We start from the raw sequence: 24823 nt of genomic DNA on the forward strand, positions 1-24823 counted from the left end.
TTATTACGTGATTTAGTGATGCCAGTTAAAGAATATTATCACTTTCAGTGGCCTCGTGAGAGCTTATTGGTTTACTACCTTGAGAATTGCAAATAAATAATGCAGTAAGTAAATATTATGAAGGGATGCTTGTGTCTCCACAGCTAGAGGTTGTGACTAACTGTGTTTCAGAGGTGATGGTAATGTGCTCCCTCACAGGAAAGTTCACTAAAACCAAAACAAGGTGCCTAATAAATCACACATGAAGTGTCTTGCTGCAGGTTAATCACTGTTGAAGCTTAAAGGATACTTCAACAAGGCTGGACTGGAGTGTAGCGATAGTTTTTGTCTTTTCATATACTAATTCTTCTTTTTCTTTTAAACGAAACCCTCAAAATTATTTTCTTGAGTAGCGCTGAATTTATGCATGTAAACTAAAGCAAGAAGAGTCAATCTTGCAATAGTAAATGGAAAATAAAATAAGAGGTGGTATAGCAGTTAGCACTCAACCTTTTCTTCTCTCTGGCACTTCCTACACTTTATTATAAACTAGATATATTCATGAAACAAAAAACATGCTTTCCAGAAAAGAGCAAAGCAAAAGAAAATGTTATTTATCTGTCTTTTCCCCTTTCATTGTTCTTAGTTGCAGGCTTCATTGGAGCAATTTCAGTATTCCTTTATCACTAGTCTATATTCTCATTCACATGACTATGCAAACTATTAAGATTCAAATATGGGGTTTGTTTGTTTGTTGTTTTCCAAACCCCCTGCCTTTTAACCAAAACTGGCCCAGAAAACCTGTAGCCTACATGAACATCCCTCATTTTTCTCTGACACCTGCCTGGGTCAAAGCAAGTTTTAATTCACTGCAGGATGCTTCAGGACCCCATCCTTAGATTGCTTCAGGACCCCATCCTTACATTGCTTCTCCCCATATCCCAGTGCAAGGAGGCAGGGGGTGGCTGTGGAAATCAGAGGCACACCAGAAGAGGTTCTTATACTCAACAAAATGCAGCCATAGCCCAGGCACACATAACTGCCTTATCTGTGTAATCTACTTTTACAGCCAGCAGGAGGGAGCAGGCACCTAGAAGGTACTGTTTATTTAATCTTAAAATGGATAAAAATTTAAATCAGATGGCTCATGCCTGAAGGGACCTACTTCCTAAAAGGAGGTTGAGGTGACTGGCTAGGATGTACGTGGCTGCTGCAGGTCACTGGCATATAAACACAAAGCTTTGCAGATCAGATCCTCCATCACTCAGAGTAAGCAGAAGGCACCATTTTGCTTTTATACCTTTGGTGTGCCCCATTTTTGACCACTGTAAGCACTTCTAGCCCAGTTTCAAGAAAGACATGGGAGGGCTAGGGGCCATGTAGACAAGGGTGAGTAGAATAATTAATAGGGACAGCTGCCTGATGAGGAGGGGTTGGAAGATGTGGAATACTTCAGCTGGAGAGGAAAAGGCTGCTGGGTAAGACTGAGGTTTCTGAAGTCACCAGGGTACTAGACAAGATAAAGACAGAACTGCTGCTATTCACCAAACCCTCCACTGCTGGATCTAGAGGACAGTATCAGAGGTAGGAACATTCCTTCTGACACACCTCCAGCAAAAGCTGTTGGTGCTGGGGCTATGTAAAGAAAAGGCAGTAGAAACAGCCTGGCTTGTGTGTTTTCCTTAGCAGTATCTCACTTCTTGTGCAAGTCAGCAGCATGATAGTGGGGTAAATGGATTACTGGTGAGACCCAGTGGGGCACTTCTTAACATTTCCCTCCACTGACTGCACAAGGAATGAAGAGGAGCTGTGCTCCTAATTTCTATTTCCTGACAATTAATGTTTGGCATCAGTTCCAAGTTGGGTGCTCTGGAAGCAGCTACCTCTGATGATGGTCTGACCTTCTGGAACAGCAGGAGTCCACCATGAGCTCTGTCTTTACGAATGAGGTAAGCCTAAATGACCTGGGAGAGGCCAAGTTCTCCCTCCTCCTAATGAAATCAATGAGAATTACAGGCACCGAGTCTATTCCAGCAGGTGTTCAGCATCCCACAAGGTCAGACACTTGGTTAATAGACTGAGGCTGTATAAAAAGGTGTATGCTATTAGCAGCCAGGGAAAAATCAAGAGATAGAGAAGGACATTGGGCTGAGCTGTCAATTACATATTGGATCAAGAAGAGAGAAACTGTCTGTAACACTTAGAGCAGAAAGGTTTAGACAAAATAGAAAAAGTCGCTAATGTTTGTTGCTATCAAATTTATTCTGCCTTTCAGAATACTAAGTATTTTTAGTAATGAAAAAAATTCTGCAGCATCAAATGTATTAAAGAGTCACCAACACACAATCACATTGCTCAGTGATACTGAATACTAAGCTGCCTCCAAGTCTGAACATTTTCAGGCTTAGATTATCCTTACATATTTAGGTTAAGTTGACTTGATTTTGAATGCATACCTGTATAAAATAAGAAAGTTCAAAATGTCTGGTCAATGCAGGTCAAAACAACAGTCCACAAAGTTTTTGAAATGACTGAGAAACTTCATGGAACTGGTACCTCCATTTAACAATTCACCACACCAATCATACTTGCTAAACTTAATTTATAGCATCTATACAACACTGTGTCTCACAGTAGTGTAATTAAATTCACAGAAGATTTTCATAGTTTTAACTTTGTAGCTGGGTCTAGCATTCAATAAATAATACCAATCTCATACCACAAATTGACTCTAATGCAAACAGATACAAGAATCAAACCTGTTCAAAAGAGACTATTAGCCATATAATAGAAACAAAAACTGAGTTAGTGTTGCTTAGCTAATCAGCACAGGTTTTATTATCTCATTTGTTTTTTTTTTTTCTTCAAGTTGTAAGAGTCCAAATAGGATGCTAAGTTACCGTTACCATGTTCAGTTTAATTTTTCCTCAAAAACAAAAGCTTCAGCTCTGAAGGACTGTTGGGACCCATTCCACACCTCACAGTCTGGTGGAGGCTGAGCATCCTCTGGAGGTGGCAGGAGCTCAGGCAGTTGGCAGTGCCCAGGTGCTCAGCATCTCTCAGCAGCGGTGGAATGCTGCCGGCAATATTGCTCTCAGAGAATCAATTAGACAGGAAATATTGGCAATTAGTAACATAAACCCTGTGATATTGCTATAATTGGTTTGGCAAGATATTAACATTGGTTCATTCATAGTTCCTTCATTAAAAGTGGCTGTGAAGTGCATCTACCTTTCATCAGAACTGTAGTGGTGCCATCTGCATCCATACTCTTCTCTGGCATGGGGGAAAAAGTTTTCACCCATCTCAAACTCTCTAAGCCAAGGAGGATATCCCTCAAATCTTCTTCATTTTAACTCTTCACAACACTCCTTGCCTTGTGCTGGGGTAAGGTTATCTTTTCAGTTTCTCAAGATCTGGCAGGTATTCCTTTAGGCTCATATTTGATTACTGGGCCTGTGAACACTTCAGGGCAGGCAATATCCACTGCCATAGCACAATGGTTTTCTCACTTGTGCTGAGGCTGCTCGATGTGTCTGCAAAGAGAAAAGATGATATTTTCCAGTTTTCTAATCATCTGATATTGCATTCTGGTATCAAAAGTCCCCTGAAGTAATTGTTCATCCTTCTGATCCCTAATTGCATTTATCAACTCAGTATGAAATCTATTGCTACCTGGAGCTTTGTCTTCCTTTATCCAAATATTTCCTCACAACTATTTTCATAATCTGCAAAAGAAGCTACAAAATATATCCTCACAGGAGGCACTGTTAGTATCTTTCTTAACAAATAAAGAGAAAAAAAGTCATTGAGTTTTTATGTTACATTCAAAATTACTGTTAATATGAAGGAATGTTTTTTTTTCAGCATACAAATACCATGCACCACTATAGGCTGTGAGATAGAAATTGTTTGTATATTATTAGATTCATGCTGTTTTGAACTACAGAATCACTTCAGTAATACTTTTCTTGGAAAATCAATTATATATGAAATTGTGTAGCAATTTAGTAACATAAACCCAGGTAATAATATAATTAAAAAGAAAATATTTACTTGCTGCATGGGGTATCTTGGATGCATCTTAATTATGTACCTTTGCTTGCTGACTTGTGTTGTGTTTATAACCTTTGTGTAAACCTATCAAGTGGATAGGAAAATAATAAAAATTGATACCATCGTTAGACTTTAGGTGTAATTTGAAAAATTGGTACCTAGATATTTGCTGCCAGTGGCACTGTGAATTAGGAAAAGACATAGAAAAAATATTCCTAAGGATGTAAATCTTACATTATAATGTGAGGCATCAGACTGGAAGCATCCAACTAACCATGTTTTAAGTATTTTAGGCCAGATTGGTCTAAGTGGTGTAAATAGTTTGACTCTGGCAGAGTCCAATTTTTGATAATATTTCTCTGCTATGAGTCAGCTCTGAATTAGATAATTTGTTTTATTGTTCATTTTAATGAAAAGGTTTTTTGGGAAATATTCTTCCCAGATATCTAGCAACAGTAGGCATGTACTGTGAGTGATTCCATTTTCCCTTGTTTATCAAAAGTAATTTCTTTAGTTTTTATATCAGAAAGATCCTCTTCATACATCTTGGAGTAGCTGTTTTATTAGGAGTTTCAGATGATGAGATCATCACAGTCATTTGCAGCATCACGGGAGTAAATGAGGCAGGACTTGGCCAACTAGCCAAGTGAGCATCACAGGCTTAAATATCAATATTTGTCAAAGTATTTACAGACTTTTGCAGTCTTTAATCAGCTGTTGTATCTCGAGGATTCAGTTCAGTGAAGACAAACAGAGTGTATTCACTTCAAAAGCTGGAGGAGGTTTACTGCAGTTCGAACTTGAGGATTTGTTCTGTCTTGCAAAACAAATCAAGCTCCCCATTAATCACTTTCTGCATTGTTTCCTTACCATTCCTAACAAGTTTTTTTCTACAGGACTCCTAAATTAAGTCTAAAATCGCTTAAGAGGACGTCTCCACTACTCAGTGAGCTTGGGCACTTTCTTTCAGAGAACTGCTTGACTGATTTGTCTGATTTTAGGCAAGAAGGTGTCAGGTTTGCTGTAGTGGTCACTGATGATCTAACCAAGATCATCAGTGGAGTTCATTCATCTGACCAAAAGCAGGCCAAAAAAGTTGCTTTCTGAACTCCTCTGATAAACTCAGATGTACTCATGTCTGCTGTGTGGACCTGTGTATGACATGAACGCTGCTTCTGGTGAGGAAAATCTAGGTGAAAGTCAGATACACAAGTGAGGTAGAATTGCCCTTTAAACATCACTGTTACAAGAGAAGCCTGTTGTTCAGAGATATGTGTGACTGCCTCTTGTGGCAAAGATGTCTCAAGTGTTGGTAGAGTTTGCTGCTGTTGTCACCCACCCTTTTGCTCATTTTGAACCTGCTGCCTCTTTTAGTTCTGTAAAGTTGATACTTTACAGTTTCCTTCCACCCCTTGGGCTGACAACCCCTGCTGGTATCTTCATATTTGTGTTTTCTTCACTGCATTTCTCCAATCTACCATCTTTATATACACCTCCAAGACAGGAAAAAACATGAGTTTGCTTGAAGGTCCCATCCTTTGGGAAAAGAGGAGGAAGGAAGAATTTTTTGTGCTACACAGTCTCCCTTAGAACCTGTTTTTTGTATAACTAAATTCAACTCAGAGTCTCCTTGCTGCGAGAGGCCAATGTCCTTTATACACATTCTATATTTATACTCAGCTGAAGTCAGTGTAAAATGCCATACTGGGCAACTGCCAGGGCTAGCAAATCCTTGTTTTCTGTGGAGACTCCCATGCATTTGACATTTATCAGTGTTATAAAAGGTCTCCTCTGCAAGTAATAATGGATTCAATAGATTCTCAAAAGGACAGCTTCTCCTGTGATAATGAGTAACCCAATTCAATTTCATCCAGAACATCTCACTGACTGTTCTCTGGCAGTCAACACGTTCTGTAACAAAATTACTGCTACCTCTGGCAATATAAAATTCAAGGAAGAAAGTCAATGCTTAGTTTTAAAATAAGTAGGGCTTTGAAGACTTTTTGAGGACTCTCACCCAAGACCCAGGTCCTGCTGGGAAATGTGTCCCTATCTTTTGACAAAAGCCTGGGCCACTCCGACAGAGAAAACAACTATGGTGAGAATGAATAGACCCGAACAGTGGGAGGTCATCCAGTCCCAATTCCATTGCCATCTCTATTCAGGGGGTTGCTTTACAATACAGTCTGAGGTCTTTGGGGGTGTCATGTCAGCAGGGAGCTTTGTGTCTGTGGAATGAAGGTCCTGTCCAAAACCTGCCCTGAATGCACCCCTTTTTGCCCACTGCTGGTTTTCAGGCTCTGCTATTTTCACTAGTATTGTTTCTTTTACCTACAATTACTACAATCACTGTGTTCTGAGATGTTTCATTGGAATTTTACCTGAGAAAATTCTGCTAGTTTGTTCAAATTCCTTCCTCCAGTTTCTAAAAGGTGTTATCTCAAGCAATGGTCTGTGTTTTTCTTTAGGCTTTAATATTTGAAAGGACTAAATAAAGCCCAGATGTCCTAGATCCTTTTTCTGATGTAGGTGTTGCAAGACAGCTTCTTCTTTCCCTCATCTCAGTCTTTTATTTGGTATATTCTTTCTTTACTAAGTATAGTGTATCAACTCTAATAGCCACCTCCAGCAGTATTATTTTGTGCCATTTCAAGTGGATATTATTGAATTTTCTTCCTTTATCTTCAGTGCATACTTTTGTACTTTCTTCTAGGCATCTTTCTCATTTTTTGAAGTCACACAGCTGCTGGGTTACTTTTTTTTTACCCCTTGGGCCTTTTGAGTCAGCATTAAGATGCTCTCTTAGATCTGTAATGGATCTTAAAATGAGTCAGAAGGAAAAAAGACTGGGACAAAAAGAACTCACTACGGCAACATTTTGGGTGGGTCAGCTTTCTTCCTGATGACCACACACAATACAGCATCTCTGTACTTTTGTAACCCTTTCTAGTATACAATAAAAATAGTCCAGGATTCATTAACAAATTGCACATGCTTGATGAAAAAATGAATGACTATCATTATGTAAAAAGCAAGGGTACCAAATTTGGAAAAAAAGTGTTTCTCCTTCTTTAAATCTCTGCTTGGTTACACTGCCTATGAGAAAACACAGCTAGAAACTGACTTTTGGTTAAGATAACCAAGTACATTAAAGTATTCCTCATCTCTTTGTATCCACAATCAAAAATTCACGTTTTCAGATAATAGAAAAGTTCCACACATCAACCTGAAACAACATAAATTTTGTTGACAGCTAGTAGAAAAGGAATTTATTTTTCTGATCCAGAGGAAAGAATTAGTGCAATCAAAGCAGATATCAGAACATAATCTAAAGTTCCAGGACATAATTTTAGACCTGGGTAAATTATAGGTCATATGCCACTGCATAAGGTGAGTATGCTGCATAAGGTGAGTATGATGCTAACCTCTTTCTCTGACCTAAACTAGAATGGCAACAATGGTAAATGCACCAAGTTTTCTGTCTGCAGCAGTGGATAGGCACTGAATAGGTTTCAACTTGTTCTCCAGTGTCAGGCAGTTGGGCAGCCCAGTGAGAAATCACAAAATTAGGTAAACCCAATAGATTGATGCTGAGGACATTTTGGGTAAATGAGATCTAGTTTATATATGAGGCATTGAGGTAAATGAATAAGGCAAATTGACAATCATTTTTACATGCCAGCAACGGGAGGCATCTCAGTAAAGCTGCTGGCAAGAGGTCACAGCTTGTCTGCCACTGGGACAGCCAGCAGCCAAACTAAAATTTATTCATTTTCAGAGACTATTTAGGTACTTTGTTGACCATGGAGGCAAAATACTTCTTTTTTTTTTTTTCCTTTTTCTTATTTTTAATTTTTTTTTTTTTTTTTTTTTAGCAGGCAGAAGCAATAAATCACCTAGTTTAAGAAGACCCAGCTAGCCCAACAGAGATCAATTTCACAGGGCAGTCAATGGGCTGCTAATAGAATTACAACTACATGTCAAAATAGGGAAAACATATCTGCGACAGTGACAAAGGGCAAATCAATTGAAGAAGTGTTGTGGGCTCTTTTTAGTTTTTGGGTTTTGGGGTTTTTTTGAGACATAGATGAGAAGTACAAGTGAGTCTTTAAAGTCTGCAACTGTGACAAACAGCAATGTTTATCCCTTTACAGGAGCCATCAATCCTGCAATACTGAATTCTATGGTCACTTTATTTCTACTGCAATTACTAGGCTCCCATAAAATAAAACTAAAGAGCCGTATCCAGAGCTATATAAGAAGTTTCTCATGTACTAGGAAAGCTATTTAAATAGGTTTTATTAACACCTGTAATAATTTGCTTTAGGTGAAAAACCTTGGCACATTTTGCTTACCAGAAATGGTTTTTTTTCAATTACACACATGAGCTTGCCAGTTTCAGGTGTTTTTTAGTGTTTGTACAGCTCAAGCAGAAAATCAGTTACAACAATGTTGTTGGCTCAGAAATTGCATTATAATTTGCAGTAATTAGATAAAAATTGAGTTATTGAACAGTGAAAAGTTGCCCTTGTCCTTTAAAACTACTCTGCTGCCTTTATAGCATATATATAATCTGTTCCCCGAATACTTTACATATCTATGTCAGAGATTTAAAAAAATCTATGTAATTGAAAATGTATGTCCTCATACATGTTGTTGCAACAGTTTGTGATGGCTCTGCAGATGCCATGGTTGAATATTAAAGTTGTGAGATATTTACCAAATCATGCCAGCACAGGCTTCTGCTCTACTGGTACAGTTCCTAAGCAATGAAGAAATACTAAAGGAAAGTAAGTAGGGTGGTAGTCCTTATTCTCCCCTCACTGCAGTCATTCTTAGGTCTAAAGATACCTCTGACTCTCTATAGAGAAGATCATGTATTTTTATGCATGATCTATTTTCCAAAATTTACTCCTGTTGTTTGTTTAAAATATGTGTATCTATATACACACACAAATGAAACTGGGGAAACCTCCTTGAAGTCAATTGAATTTGCATTTAAATAGATGATAAAACTTATATTGACTCCCAATGAAAGCAGAATTTCATACAGTGCAATTAAACCAGACTATAAGAAGAGGTCAAAATTCTCAGATCTGAATATCTTGCTTTTCTTACATTTTTTTCTTGTTTTGCCTATATTAAATCAATGCCCAGCCATGCTCTTTATCATGGGCTGCAACTTCTGTCGACTTTGTTGGGTTCTTCAGGCTACTGTGTGTATGGCAACAATGTCTCCAGAGGCAGAACTGTGTTTTAAATTCTTTTAAGAGCAAGGAATAAACCATAACATTAATCTTTCTGTAGAGCATTCTATGCATTTTTAACACTGCGATTTTTAATAGATAGTAATAATAGCAATTTTGAAGTACCCTGCCGATTCTAGTAAAGGACTTTTCTTCAGAAACACTATCCCCTGCTGCTAGTTTGCAAATCTTCTAATTCATTACCACATGGAGTGTCCTATGTGTACAACATTTTTTTTGCTTCAAAACAGATAAATCCGTATATTTTACCAACAAAGGTTTCCCAACAGCATGTCACCATTTCTCCCGTGTGGGAGTACAGCTACTTTAAATCATTTCCAAATAATGGTAGCGGATAATTTAAAGATCATGAATAAGTCATTTATTTAAATTAAGCATTTAGATTAGCCATCTGTATTTCAAAGCTTATAGATCCATACTAAACTAGTATATTTTTCCTGAATGGTGTTTTTATGATGTGGGTTGTACAGTGAGTCACAGTATTCCTCAGCAAGCTGCATCATCCTTAGGTTATATATATCTGTGAGAAGTGCGTTTCCGTGCCCAGCACGACGTGACTGTGGATCTTTGTGCTGCGCAGAGCTCAGGAGCCCAGCAGGGAGTGGCTGGGCTGGAAGTTCACAGCTCCTACAGCAGGGCAAACAACGGGGAAGCTCTTGCTGGAGCTCTTGGAACAAAAGGTACCCAGTGAGATCCAAGCCCCAAGTGATGACAGGGTAAGTGTCTGCCTGCCGTCCACCGTGGCTCCTTCTGGAGCCTTACTCACTTCAAAAGCAGTCTGGGGAACAGGGCAGATTCTCTGTTAGTTTCAAACAGACTTATAAAAAACTGGGTATCCAAAAAGGGCTTAACAACAGCTTTGTATTGAAACTTGGAAAAGAGCAACTGCCTAGGGCTTTGTCATCTTGGCTTCAGAGTGCATCTGGTTTTTGCAGCCCAATTTGCATTCCACGTCACTACACTTTTGATCTATGTTTATAAAATAAGGCTTGAAAACTCAAAGTTTTATATGGGAGAGTTGCCATGAACTTCTGATGTCTCACAAATAAGAAAGATTGAAGGAGAGTTTGTCTCTCCAGAAAGCTTTGCTGTGTAAGTCTGAGAAAAATGCATGTGGAGGGAAATGGGTTATGGAAACTCTGAATCCTAGAATACAAGCACAACAAATATCCTGCCAGCACAGGTCCTGGCCTTAAAATCTTGGCATCTTTGTGCCAAATTGTACCTGGGAGAGAAAGCTACTGGGGAGAGAATGAATAAGCAGAGCTTTCTGCTCAGTGTTCAATCACTTTTGTGGTTGCGTTTAGCCCACTTTTATAAGCCATGTGTTTTAATAGGCATTATGAACACTTGATTAACAAAGGTATTCACTTTCATTTAAATAGAATTTCAGTGAAATATGTTTCGAGAGGATATATGACACTTTTGAGGCAGGAAAAACTATTAGTTACTATAGAAGCCTAAAAAATATTTGTTCAGTGCTCTCTTAAGCATGTAGCCTGAATGCCTCACAAACACCATGTCACCATTATAAATTAGGCTGAGACAAAGTGCCTGACTGTCTTCTATTGTTCTGGTGTGGTACACAAAGTCCTGTGAAAAAGTCCCAGCGCTTTTCAGTAGCATCAAGTCAGGGCAACACAGTAGAAAATCAGCATGGAGGGGTATTCCTGGTGGGTTTGCTAGCACTTTTGAGAAGAGGTCATTCTTCTACTCCTTTTGAGGATTGTGTTTACTAGATAAAGTTTTAAAAGGGCTAATATTTTAATGTTGTGTTTTAGCATGTATAACATATACTGAAAGTGTTCTAAAATGCCAAGGGTCAAAAGCCTGGAACCAGCTTTTAAAAGACATCTTTGGAGGCTATTGAACCATTCAGGCTCTGGAAAGATTAAAGGAGAATCTTACTTTATGAGGTACTCAGCACTTACAGTGTAGTGCTACCAGAACTGCAGGTTTCCATTCAGTTTTAAGGTAGCTGGAAAGCTCTGTATCTCCTCTGGGTTGACATTTGAGAGGTGATCTAAAATGGCCCTAAGCATTAAATAATAGCAAGTATATCTAAAGGATTTTAGTCATCTTGTCTGCACACTCAATATTTTTAGTAATTTCCTTGCAATTTTTAGATGCAACTTAGAGAAGATTAAATAAAATGAGGAAAACATTAACTTTTTTACAATATGGTTCCATTTTAGTGCTACGCTCTATGAAAAAAACAAGCTCATTCCACTAAAATAAAATTTAAAAGAGGCAAAAAAGTATCAAAATTTGAACAAAAATAAAGTCCCTCCAAAAAAAGCCCAAGTCCCAAATGAAGCAAAGTCATTCCAATTAATGTAGTTTCAGGTCTACCCACAGTATGGAGAATTTGTTTTCTACCGAACTTTCACTCTAATTCATTAATTTCTTTATAGAGTTATAAACTGCACTGTCTCTCTTGTGCAGTAATCAACACTGTTAAGGAGCTCATGAGCAGATGTGATACAAGAGAGCCTTTTTATTTTATTTTTTTTTTAACTCAAAGAGTAATGACACCACAATATCATGTGGTGAAGAAGCAATAATTTGATAAACATTGTCTTTCCATTAGATTAGAGCAATTAATCTGATTCTAATTTAGCTGAAACATTACCATACTGGAATCCCTAGAGCCCGATGAATAATCTCTAAACACATTGACACACTCAGCAGACAAACATTATCTCCACTCATACTGTTGTTCCATATGGTCTCCTCCCATTCTGATGGAGGGCACCCTGCTGTTTCAATCAAATAAATGTCAATTATCTGAGATAGATTTTTTAGTTCACAGGCGCAGGCTCACAATTCAGCTGTGGAACAATTGTCTGCAGTTCTCCCCTGATTGCCTCTGCCTCCTTTTTCAGCTGCCCACCTTGCTGGATTGCTGTCAAGCTTTGCTGCATCCTACACAGTTTCCAACACTCTCTCTTGAAAATTGTAGGCACAGGAAATCATTTGTACCTGGGGAGAAAGCAGCAAAACACAGAAGAAATGGCAGAAGTGTTTGCCATGTAGGCTTCTTTATCCTGTTAGTTGGGATGGTCTTTATTGCCTTTTCTATTTGTAGATCTAGCAGGGTGCCAGAACTCTGTGCAGCTAAAGGCTGCTGAGGTGATCTGCTAGACTCTTACTCCTCCAAGGCAATGCCCCACAAGCCTTTTGCTTCAGTGGTTATGGGTTATGGGTTATGCTCACCACATCCCACAGACTGGCTGGCACTTTTATTTGAAAAAACTATGAGAGATGACAAGCTGTAAACTTGAAGCCTTTGGAAGCCACAGTTTTGACCATTGCTACAAGGTTCAAAGCTCATCCAAAATATCTCTTCTGAGTGGTAGAGTAAATGTAGATTAGATTTTAGGAAGAGATTCTTCATTGCAACGGTAGTGAGACACTGGAACAAGTTGCCCAGATTTGTGGATGCCCCATTCCTGAAGTGTTCAAGACCAGGTTGGATGGGGCTTTGAGCAACCTGGTCAACGGGAAAGTGTCCTATGGCAAGGAGATTGGACATAGATGAAGTTCAAGATTACCTTCCAACCCAAGCCCATACTATGATTCTGTGGTAATCAGACTGCTTGCTGTGTTTGCCTCTTACACAACTTGTGACTTCTATGGTGTCTAACAGTGAGGGAGTGTTGTGCAATTCAGGTTGCTGTCAGTAGAGATAAACTAATTGGGAGAGAAAAACAATCACAGCACCTGAAGTAGAACTCTCTGAGGGCTGGTCTGGCTTAGCACTTTACAGACAGAATTCATTATTTTATTATCCCATATATATCCTCAGTTTTCTTCCCTGGATGTGTCATGGTAGGCAAATATACACAATGCTAAGGGCAGATGGAGATGAAAAATTTTGTTGAACTGTATTTTCCTCTGCTTTCTGTTGTTTGGGTTATTAAAGTAATGTAGCAAAGACGCTCTCTCTTCATCAGTACACCTTTAACTGTGCCAGACAACCCTATTGCTTCTGCTGAAAATTATACTAGGTGATTGACCATAGCCGTACATAGTGATATGCAGCTTCACAAAGGATGCCTGCATATATGAGCTGGAAACACCTGTTGGATCAATTGGCAGTCGGACATGGAGAAAATTTTAAAATTGAAATTTCTGCAATTTTTCAATGATACTTGGCATTCAACTTGACCTTCAATGATACGGCCATTGTGAGAAGTTTGTTTTTGAATTTGGGCTGTGATCTGTGTGAGAAACTGATTATTTGATATGCATGAGGGCCATATGCATGAGGGCCAGTGCAGCATTCCTCTAGCTGAGAAAACCTTGGGCTTGAATAAGTCATTTTAGGTCCAGAGACTGAAATAGTAAGTAAGGTGTGGGTTACTTTTCAACAGCTTTAAATTATGGCTATGAAACTAGTCCATTTTGACTCTCTCAAGTAGAGTATACCTGCTCTTCTCAGCTCCCTTCCCTCTTGCCTTCCTCACCGGGTGCTCTTCAGCACTCATTGCATAGACTTGAAACACACTAATATCACTGCTTTGAAAAAGTCTTATTTTGCAAGGTGCTGGCTACCTTCCCCTCCCTGATATCAAATGGGATCCCAGATACTTCAGTACATCAGAAGCAAATTAATTAATCCATGTCCACCAGATATTATTCTTCTCTAGCACAGACATCTGGAAACAGAGAGTCTGTCAGTACAATGCAGTGATTTGCATGCAGTAGTTATCCATACATTCCCACAGAAGAGGGGGCTTTCAAGCAGAGTGGGATGGTTCTCAGTTTCTGATGTAGAATTTTAGGCTACCCGTAATTGTATCTTATAGAAATAAAATGGGTCTCTTACTATGGATTTGGGCATTATGTCACCATTAATGTGCCAAGAAAGGCTTTGCTTAAGGACATCGTGGACCAACACACTTCTGTTAATATTGCTCAATAAAACTATTAATACAATCAATTTCATTTTAAATGTCTCTTGTCTTGTAAAGTATCAGATCATTAACTTTAGCAATGACAGAGAGTTGTAACTATCCTATTCAACTAAATTAGTGTCCAAGGATTAGCTAGGACCTCATATTGCACAGAGGAAAGTATCAATGTACTACTGGATGTAAATAAACTGAGCCACCTTCAATGCTTCAGGAAGGATGTAAGTTTGCACTGATACATGCTGCAAAAAAGGGGCAATGAAAAGTGTGAGGCAGAGAAGGAAACAATAACGGTTCTTCAACTGAAGGCATGAGATAAAGAAAATGGTACTGAACATCTAAAATTTTCTTGTAATCACAGTGATTCTCAGGACCTCAGAGTACGGCAGTTTATATAATTATATTTAACTTTCTTATCTGTTTTGTTTCTGTTTGAATGATGCAAAATGAATAATTGAGCGCAAACCAAGCTCAAGTCAGGGAAAGTAAAATGAAACACACGTTGATAGACATGAGATATCATTTTCAGTCAGAATGCCTGTGTTCTACCACAAATATTTTTCTGTCTTTCTCCTTTCCCTTAACAGCCTGCCTTGTGGTGGAGTAACCATCCCTGGAAGTATTTAAAAGATGTGTAGATGTGGCACTTTAGGACATGGTTTAGTTAAAGGTTAGACTTGATGATCTTAAAGTGTTTTCTAATCTAAGTGATTGTATTTTTCCTGCTGTTGAGACACAAGGAGTAGGGTCAGGAAGTGCACAAAGAAGAAACTCATATACCTCTGCATTAGCATTTTTGTTCAAATCAGGAGAGTACCTCTGGAGCACAAATCATAATCTTTACAGTTTACAAGATTGAGTTCACATTGTAGAGACATCTTGGAGTACATAAAAGTAAAATGAAAGGTGTACGCTCACTTCGTACCTAATTCACTTTGTTCATGGCTGATCAAATCCATAGGAATAGACTGGAGCTAGTCAGAAATAAAATGCCCTGAAATTCTGGTAAAGTGTAAGCTGAGTCTTCAGCACTCTTTCACTCAAAAAATCCCTCTTTATTGGGCTGCACTTCCTGCTTGTGTGGCCATAGCAGGGAAATATACTGAAGACTTTCCCCTGCCCTACATACACTCAGGCTGTATGAACATGTATAAATAATGATCAAACCAATAGTAGTTGTCCCATTTACATTTGGAACATCATGATTTTAAGCCTGTTTTTAAAAGCATCTGTGAATGCTTTGGTACTGGCAGTTCTAACAGCTGAATTTAATAATAACACGGGGCAGAGCCTAGTGTGGGCAGTGTGAGTACAGAAGGGAGAACAAGTGGATAATGGGAATGGAACATGATATTTTTGAACTCCTATGGATGTGTTTTGCATATTTTTATTCCTGATCTGCTCCTCTGCTTAAAATATGCTTACCAATAATACTGAGAGCTGGCTGTCCAAGTGGTAACTGCTGAAAAAAACTGGGTGAATACCAAAATGAATGGGAGGTGACAATGCAGCCTCATTGAAAGGGAGGCACATCATGCAGAGTATGTTGGGAGGAGGGTGGTGGGTAGACTGAGGAAAATAACTCTTCCCCAGTCCCTGCTGGTGATGTTGCACCTAGACCAAGGTAGATTGGTTGGAGGCCAGTCACAAGGATGATAGAACTGCAGTGCTTGACAGTGGTGGCAGGTCATACAACCAGGGGCAGCAGGGAGAGGCTGCATTAAGGTTTGTCATTAGGAAAAAGCTTGTGCCATAAGTGCCACACTGGAACAGGTTGCTCAGAAAGATTGTGTGATCTCTACTGTTGGATATTTGCCCTAGGTGGGCAAAGCTGGACTAGTGCTTGTGGTGGGTCTGCTTCAAGTGGGATGTTGAACAAGGTGACTTTGGGAGACCCCTTCCAGCCTGTGCTGTTCTGACTGTGGAAGGCTGTGAACTCCAGTGCACATTAGGGGACTGACATAATTTGTTAACTAGATTTGTTAGCTAGAACATTTGGCCTGGCTTGGCTTTGCAGAAGGTCACAGGTAGCATAAGCTGTATCACTCACTGGGACATCAAAATCTGCAGCAGTTATCTGGGGAGAGTCTGTTTCTTTGCATGTAAGATTTCTTAGCAAGGAGAGAAGTAAAACTAAGGTGGAGAAAATAGAGGAAGACCCCTGGGGAGCCTGATTTATCATTGCTGAGAGGAAGAGGGGATTGGTGGTTGTTTCTTGAATAAGTCTCCTCATTCTCCCACCCAGAAGTAGCTGCTGCCCTTCATGTTTCCAGCTGTAGTCACAGCAAAGGCTGATTTCCACCTGGCAGCCTGCTGCCTGAGGCAGCTGCCTACATCACCTCACCTTGATGACTAGCTCTGCTCAGGACTTGCAAACTTGCTCTGGGGAACAGAGCAGCTGTACCCAAAATATTGAGCAGACGTCTTCATCTCCACCTCAGGACTGAAGGTTTTCCTCTTTCTCCCCATGGGGTGGCTCAGTGGTACAGGTTAGGAGCAGAGACAGGTGTCAACATGGCCTTAGTGAGACATCTAAATTTCCTCGGCTTTACTGAGGTACTGGGAGATGAAGCTGCAATCTGGCCTCAGAAATGTCACACATATGGACTGGCAACTAGATGTGACCCACAGAGGCATAGCTGAGCAGGTGTCTGCTTAAAAAACAGCTGCATTGATGATGGCTTTTCTTCACTGCCTGTGTTAATTTTCTCATCCAAAGTCAGTGGATCAGTGGCATTGAAAACACTCAGTACAATGTTTCAGCTCTGATTTTAAAATTTAAAAAATTATAATTAAAACATTTTTCTTTCAAAATACATTTTTCCCAAAGTTTGATTTTACTGAGGATATTTTTCTGGTTAACATCACAATTTACATTATTTTCCTAAGAAATCAGTGACCTTTTTTGGTTTTGAGTTCCTTTCTGAGAGTTTCAGTGAGACAAAAGAAACTTTCTGTGGTGGGACTAGAGAAGCAGGCTCCTTTCACAACACAATAGACTGTTAGCAAATGGAAAATACGACCTATGGCTGTAAGACTCTAATGGATTTTTACCTCTGCTCTATTCTCAAGATGTGACAAAATTACTGGGTAGCCTATGTATCCAAAGTCAGAAATATACTGGGAGCTGAATACTGCCAGCAAGGGCAGAGAAGCCTGATTTTAACTCCATTGCAGCACAGCAGAGTTCAGCTTTCATAGTGCACTAATTCAACACCTGCAGGCGGTCTCTTCCCTTGCTGAAATTACAGGCTGTCTACTGAGTAGTTAAGGCTTGGAACTGAAGTGTAAAGTAAAGTCGTGAGGTCTTTATTGATCAACACAGGGACAGATCCTAATAGCTGGATGCAAGCTACAGATGCTCCCTCATATTGCCTAGAATGGAGACAAAGGATGAAACATAGCTGAGATGTTTTACTGCCATGTGCAGTTTTTAGAGTTCTTCACCTTTAAAATAGAAAGTTCTTTAAATTCAAAATTATAGTGATGGAAAAAGATCAACATTCAAATGTTAGTTAACTGATCAGTGGAAATTATAATTTAAATGCCACTTCAGCATCTCAAAAAAGATTTTGAAACACAGGACTACTTGAATCACACAAAAGCCAACCCAAAATCTTTGCTTTGTCGTGTGCATTAATACATTAAATTAGAAACATTAGAGAAGCTTAATTTAATTTGAAAGTTGACAGCATTGTTTTACTGTTGGGCTGTTGAACCACTCTGGTTCCTGTGCTACTAGGAAGGGCTGTAAGTAACAGAGAGTCTAGAGAGGAGGCCATAAATAAAAAAGGCATTTAATTCGGTATCTTAGGTAAAAGTTTAACAGTCATAATGAGACTGCTGAGGGGCATGTTAATATGCTCCAATAAGCAATATGTTATTGTTGTTTCTTTGGTTTCCCTAATGTGGCAGTTGTGTTATTAGGTCTCTGTCTGGCAGGGTGGAAAATGGGGATGTTTCTGAACTCAGCAGAGAGCAAGTGCTGCTGCCTCATTCCTGAAAATCCCAGTCCTCTCCTGTGTGTGGAGCAGTGGTGCTGTTCCTCAAGTGTCCCGCACTGCACTGACTTTTGTCTCTTGGCTGATTTTCTACCTTCAGGCAGGCAGTAACTCTCCAGGCTCAGTGCCTCACCGGAGCTCTGACGCGGGAGATGCTGGCAGCACATTTGGTGGCACCAGGTCTCAGTGGTAGGAGACCATGCTGAATTCCTGCCAGTGCTGGCAGTGAGGCAGGCACCTGAGTCTCAGTGCTGTTCAGTGGGTCAGTGGAGCTGTGCATGCAGTTGCACACACTGCTCCAATCTGAACATCGAACAACTTGCACAGACTTAATGAGGACTCAATGTGTGCTGTAAATTTAGGATGTAAACCACCAGACTAGAGGAGCACTGAATGGGATTGTACCACATGGCTCTCCAGCTCTTTACCCAGTCCCTGATGGCCATCAAAAGGAGGTATCTAGGAAAGAGGATAAATCCAGGGTGAACTGTATGTGATACTTAGGCTTCCCCCTGCTTCCAATCATTTGCAGCTCAGAAACTTCCTGACCTGGAGATATTTCTTTAAATTTACAGCCTGAAAAAATTTCTGATCCGTGAACTTGCCCTTCTTCTCCTTGGATCCATGTAAGCTTTTAGCTTCTGCAACATCCTGTGGTGTGGAGTCCATCAAATGCACGTGCTTGTCTAGGATCACAGTCTCAGAGGTCAGGCTGACTCCTCGTGTCAACAAAATTCAATCCCCCATTGCCATCACGGTAGGATTGTGCTCCAAAACCAGCTCTTCTTCAGTACTCTCGCTCTGTACCTGTTAATACACGTTAATATTGATTAATGTACTCACCACATATGGTGCAGGCACTTATCTTACTCCCCATCCACCTGGGATACACATTAATCAACAGTACAGCATGGTATAGTATGTCATGTCTCATTGCTTAAAGATTTTCCTACTCCCTTATGTTGTTTTTAAATTGAAGAAAACTAAGTGCTCAGACAGAAGTAATAGATCAGTATAACTAGATTTGTCTTAATACACCCCAGATGGATTTGCCCAGAAAAGTTTAACGGAAAATCTTTTTCAGCATACAAAAAATTTCTGAGGAGTTATATCACTGAGGATTGCTTTCCACAGAAAAAGCCGAAAAGGCTCTTTGTTCTGTTCCCATGACTCCCACAAGATAAAGACATTTTTTCTCCCAATCCTCCATTAAAAACAAAATAAAAAATTTTCACTGTGAGGTGTGTTCAGACACTTGGACAGGTCTAAACCTCTCTGAACCCGGGGAGGTTGCAGATGCCCCAACCCTGGTGGCGTTCAAAGCCAGGTTGGATAAAGCCTTGAGCAACCTGGTCAAGTGGGAGATGTCCCTGCACAGGGCAGTGAGGCTGGGACTAGATGATCTTTAAAACCACAGCAACTCTTAAACATTCTATGATTTTATGATTAATTTACTGGCTTCAGAAAGACAGCATTTCATCTTCCCAAACTTTTAGTTTCTGAAAAAGTAATAGGTTATGGGCTAAGTACTGCTGTAGCTTAGTTCAGCACTCAGTTTCCCTGATGCTGGACACCAGAAGTCAGTGTCTGGTCTGAGCAGTCAGCTCTGCAGTGAACACAGATGAATGGTGCCTCCTGAGACAGATTCATTTTTGGTGTTTAAAATCAACCCCTAGGGATGCTTTATTGATTAGAGGTTATTGATTCATTGAAAACTAGACTGCACATTACCTCTGGAAAAAGTTGGACCCTGGGACCTGGAGCTTAGAGGAAAAAGAAACATGATGGAGAATGATTTCAATTATGTTTGGTATAATGCTCTTCAAATATATAACAATTTGTATTCAGTAGACATAAAGGAATTAAATAAGTCAAATTTTCACTGAACATGAGACAATAGAGCACATGGGCCAAAGAGCAGGTCCTTCCAGTGTGAGTGGTTTCTGGCGTGAATTGTTCTGTCATATATGAATAGTTCACATGTCTAACTGATCACTAAATCATTATTGTTGGTGGTCTTGGTGTAAAGTGAGGACAAAAGTGGTGGAAACTATCCTGTGATCAATGTATTTGCTTGGGGTACTAGTGACAAGAATGAAAGAGTAGGAACAGAAGGTGATAACCAGAGATTTTGCAGTGTTCGGTATTGTCTGACTTGCCTCTTGGGTGTATAAACTTTCTTTTTACATTTGTTTTGGAAATTATGAACAAAAGTGTGTTTTTCATTACTTAAGACATTTATGAGCTTATGCACAACCTAGTAATAACATGGTATATTTTAATGTGCTTACCAAAATAGGAAGGACTTGTTGCTCATGTAATCCTTATCATACCATTTTATCACTTCTGAATGCAAGTTCTATGGCCCATTAATGTATGTTTTGAAACTTTCTTTTTTAAATTCTGTCAAACAAGCCCACGGTTTCCTTGGTTTTTCAAGAGATGTCAATATGTCTTGCAGATTATTGGCACTACATGAATACCAGATAGAAACTATGATTTTCTTGCATTGACTGCATATCAGATGCTGTGTGATAAAGGATACAGTCAGGCCTTCTGAGCATTGCAAATGTGGCTTGTGATGCAAAGAGTGAGTCCAGAATAACTTTAATGCAGGAAGTATTTTGATGTATTATGAAAAGATTTTTTCATGGAATTATACTTTCCAGAGTATTTATGCAGCCTTCATCTTTAAACAACTGTATAAACAATAAATAATCCTTCTCATCAGTGTCACTACATCCTATTGAATAAGTCCCCAAGACACTATAAATAAAGGTTATCTTGCAACCATTAATAGTAAACAGAAGAAAGATTCCTTCACTGACTTTTATGAAGTTTTCAGTAGTGCTAAAATTTGGTTTGGCATTTTTGATAATGGCATCGTGTTTGCCTGCCTGCCTGGGATGTTGAAAGGCAAGGATGTTTGTTAGGTCCACACATCCCACAGGGTTCTATAGGATTTCAGAGCTTGGTGGGCTGTTTGTTAATATTACTGCAATCTAGAGCTCTCTAGGGTGTATTTGAAACCACAATTGCATTGACATGTGTCAGAACTGTCCTGCAGGATGTAAACAGGGCAACCTGCTCTTGCTCTAACCAAAGAGGGCTTGTTCAAGTTCAGGACATCTTGGATGGCTTTTAGCCAGCTCAGAATAATAAAAAATAATAGAATAATTTGCCTTGAAAGGGACCTCAAAGATCATCTTGTTCCAATCCCCCTGCCAGGGGCAGGGACACCTTCCACTTGACTCAGTTGCTCAGGACCACGTCCTGGTTTTCTCACTTATTCCTCTCTGTTGTTCACTCACTCACTTGTGATAAAGACCCTCATTTCTCCAGATGTAAAATCTATTTTGTCTTTTTAGGATCATGCCTGCTGGTAGCCTGTGTGGAAGGCTTTCCCCAGTCCTGCCTGAGCAGTGGGTTTGAGGCACCATGGTTGAATCTCCAGCCCCTGCTCAGCATCATCCTTTGAGCAAACCTTTGCCACTGCTCTCACTGGGACGTTATACTTGTTGTATTTCCTAGTTGCATGTTTCTCATGGTAGAATATTTTTCTCCCAGCAGTGGTATGAGCAAGAGAAACTAAGCTCGAACAAAGGAAGAAACTGAAAAAATCCCCGGAAGGATATTAATCAGACAAGACATGAGTAACCTGAAGAAGAGGTGAGTTATAAATTTCCACCTTCAGAGGACACTGCTAGCCTTGTACCTTTCAAACTTGTTCGTGCCGCTGCTGATCCAAGCAGTATTTCTGGTAATTCTCATTAGGATTCTCCTGCCCGAAGTCAATGGACTGTCTGTATCATAGAGCACAAGGACTAAACTTAGCTTTGCACTGCATATACTAAAAATGTGTCTGAAATACTGCCCATTCATAAGAGCAAAGGAATCAACATAATGGCCTTTGCAGGACCTATTCTGAGATGAACTCTTCCCGTGACCTTTATATCATGAAAATATTTCTCTGAGAGAAATAACCTGAAATGCTTCAAAAATATTTTTAGGCATTAATAAAAGGCATAACTTTTCAAGGGCTCCAAACATCAGTCAGTCCCGTTGTCTTTTATTAGTTTTGGAGCAGAATTTTATAGTAGTATTTTACTTCTAAATTGAGAATATTTTTTTAAGAGAAAACAAAGCAAAACATGAGCAGAAAGCCTAAGTCCAGAAATATTCTGATTTGTTTCAGCAGCAAAAAATTTGTGTATTACCAGAGGCCCATGTTGGGTTGTTATGTGCTATGCTTTTGTCATGCTTTGTCTATCTCTATTTAAATTAAATCCCAAAGCTACTGTTGGGTCGATTTTGGGTAGAGCAGAAGTGGCATAAAGCCAGTTTTTCTCAGTTGAGAAAATACATTCCCTGTGTGATAATGTCTTTTTAAAAAAGACACTATCAATAAAGTAATCAGTAAAGTAACAAACATCAAGGTAGGTTCAATAGTGACACCAGAGAGTTTACTAATGCATAGCTGCTCCTTGTGAGATCACCACAATAGACCCGATGTTTTTTGGTTTTAATTTTATGTCAGCATGAGCTCTGTTCTCTCTGTTCAATATAGCACTCTTCATACTGACAAAGTGGAAATGGCATCTATCCAAACACACTGGCTCAATGAGCCTTGGTTTTGATGACCTTATGCCTTGTTGGCCTTCTAGTTTAACTGTGGTAAGTTTATGGTTGGCTTCAAAGCAGTTAAATGTAGTCTGAAAGCCTTTTCTTGTTTACTGCTTCTTTTTTTTCTCCTTTCTCTTTTTTTTCCTTCTCATTGTAGAAAAAAATTACTATGTCAAGGACAAACACTTAGGTTACAGATTTTTTCTTTTCTATTACTGTTTTTATTACAAGGTAACCCTGAAGACATTTTCATTTTCTTGATTGTTTAAAGAGGCTTCATGAAAACATGACATCTCAGATGTAGAGATAGGTATAATTGAGTGAAAGATTCCATTTGCCAGGAGTCTACTACAGTGGGATCCTAAGGAATTCAAAAAAATGGAGAGAGTCAGTAAGGTTTTAGTGGAATTTGAATACAAATATCCAGATGAAACTCTAGCCAATTATTCTGTGCTGAATATTATGCCCTGATGAAAATAAAATACCTGAGTTTAATCTTTCATTCAGAGTAAAGATTTGTAGTATAATGAACTGATTTAGCTGAAAAAAGGAAAAAATAAGTAAGTCTGACAGCTGAGAACAGAAGGGGGATTAATCTCAAAAGCTTCTAGTCTTTGTTTCCCATCCTTTCATTATTATTCAATCAGAGCAAGGAAAGGACTAGCTGCCCTGACACAGCTCCAATTGCATTGCTCAGAGAAAGGGAGAGGCATGGTGGAGAGAGAGATTTCATTATTTACAGAATGAGGAACTGAGAAGAAAATAGGGAGCAAAGGAGCCATTTGTCCCACCCGTAGGTGTGCCTGGGGCTGTGGGCAAAGGCAGGCTGGCAGCCTTCAGCAGGGGCAGCAAGGGCAGCTGCAGGTAAGTGCGACAGGGCGGGAGGTGTCGCAAGGGGCAGGGTGCAGTAACCCACCAGATGCATCAGTACCTCACTTTCAGTCCACGCTTGACCTCCAATGTGCACATGAAGAGAAGAAGGGAGATGATGCTGTGGCCTACATTGGAGTGCTGTCTGCTCTTCTGGTGTCTTCGATGGTGGCTCCTCTTGGCACGTGACACGATCCCAGCTCTCATTCCGCTTGTGAATATTCACAACCACGAGCTCCACTACACCCCCCAAATGCCAGCGGCTGCTGCAAGTCAGACTGCTGTGCACCTACTCACTCCAGCTGACCAGAATTGCACTGGAAAGTACCATGATGTGCCTTGCACTTCTTACACCACTGTTTGAATCAATGCTTTAATCTGCTAGGCTTTAGTTTCTGCAAAAATACTGGAACAAATATTCAAAGTATCTTTAAAGATCTGGAGGATGATGAGGAGGTGAACTAAGAGCCATTATAGATTTTCCAAAATCAGGTTATGTCAGAGGTCTAATTTTCTTCTGGAACTAAATAATAACTACCCTTATAGATAAGAAAGAAACAGGCTATGACACGCTGCTTTCTCCTGACAAATTCTGATTTTATCTCTCATGACATTTCATAAGCTAGCTAAGGAATCACTCTACAGATTATAATAAGACTAGTTGCACTCTCTTCGGAAAACTGCATTTAAAAAGTTTTTAAAAGTTCACTATCACTTTTCAGTATTTTTTGTGAACTTTCATTAGATATCAATATTTAAGAAGCAAACTGTAGGACAGGATTAGTCTTGAGAAAGAATTTGACATGTTAAAGATGCAGTCTAAGGCAGCAGTTCAACAAGAAGAATTTCAAGATATTATGCTTGGACAGGAATAATCTTCTTACACCCAGAGAGAGAGAATAAGAGGCTGGATAATTGAGTATCCTCCTCACTGGAGAATAAGAGGTTAGGCTGAATCTCCCGTCACAGTGAATAACCTACTGAACAGGATAAGAAAAAAGTGATTTTGTTGGGAGTTAATAGGTTAGTTACACAAGGGTATTACCTGTAGGGTATTTGAAATCATCTTCTAGTCTATTAAGTTTTGGTAAAGGTTCATTTAGAATATTAT

The 24823-nt window shown here is 39.5% G+C and overlaps 1 long non-coding RNA gene across 2 annotated transcripts in view; it reads left to right on the top strand.

The window, feature by feature from the left end:
* LOC131082085 (uncharacterized) overlaps positions 1 to 24823 on the top strand; it is a 134852-nt gene that overhangs the window by 28866 nt on the left and 81163 nt on the right. The window contains exons 2-3 of one of the 2 annotated variants that reach the window (XR_009114309.1): positions 21787 to 21888; positions 22787 to 22893. This is a non-coding gene — a long non-coding RNA (uncharacterized LOC131082085). The remainder of the gene's footprint in view (positions 1 to 21786; positions 21889 to 22786; positions 22894 to 24823) is intronic. The other variant, XR_009114310.1, reaches the window with a different exon arrangement.

The sequence above is a fragment of the Melospiza georgiana genome, chromosome 3, assembly GCF_028018845.1.
Source record: "Melospiza georgiana isolate bMelGeo1 chromosome 3, bMelGeo1.pri, whole genome shotgun sequence".
NCBI classification, from domain to species: Eukaryota; Metazoa; Chordata; class Aves; order Passeriformes; family Passerellidae; genus Melospiza; species Melospiza georgiana.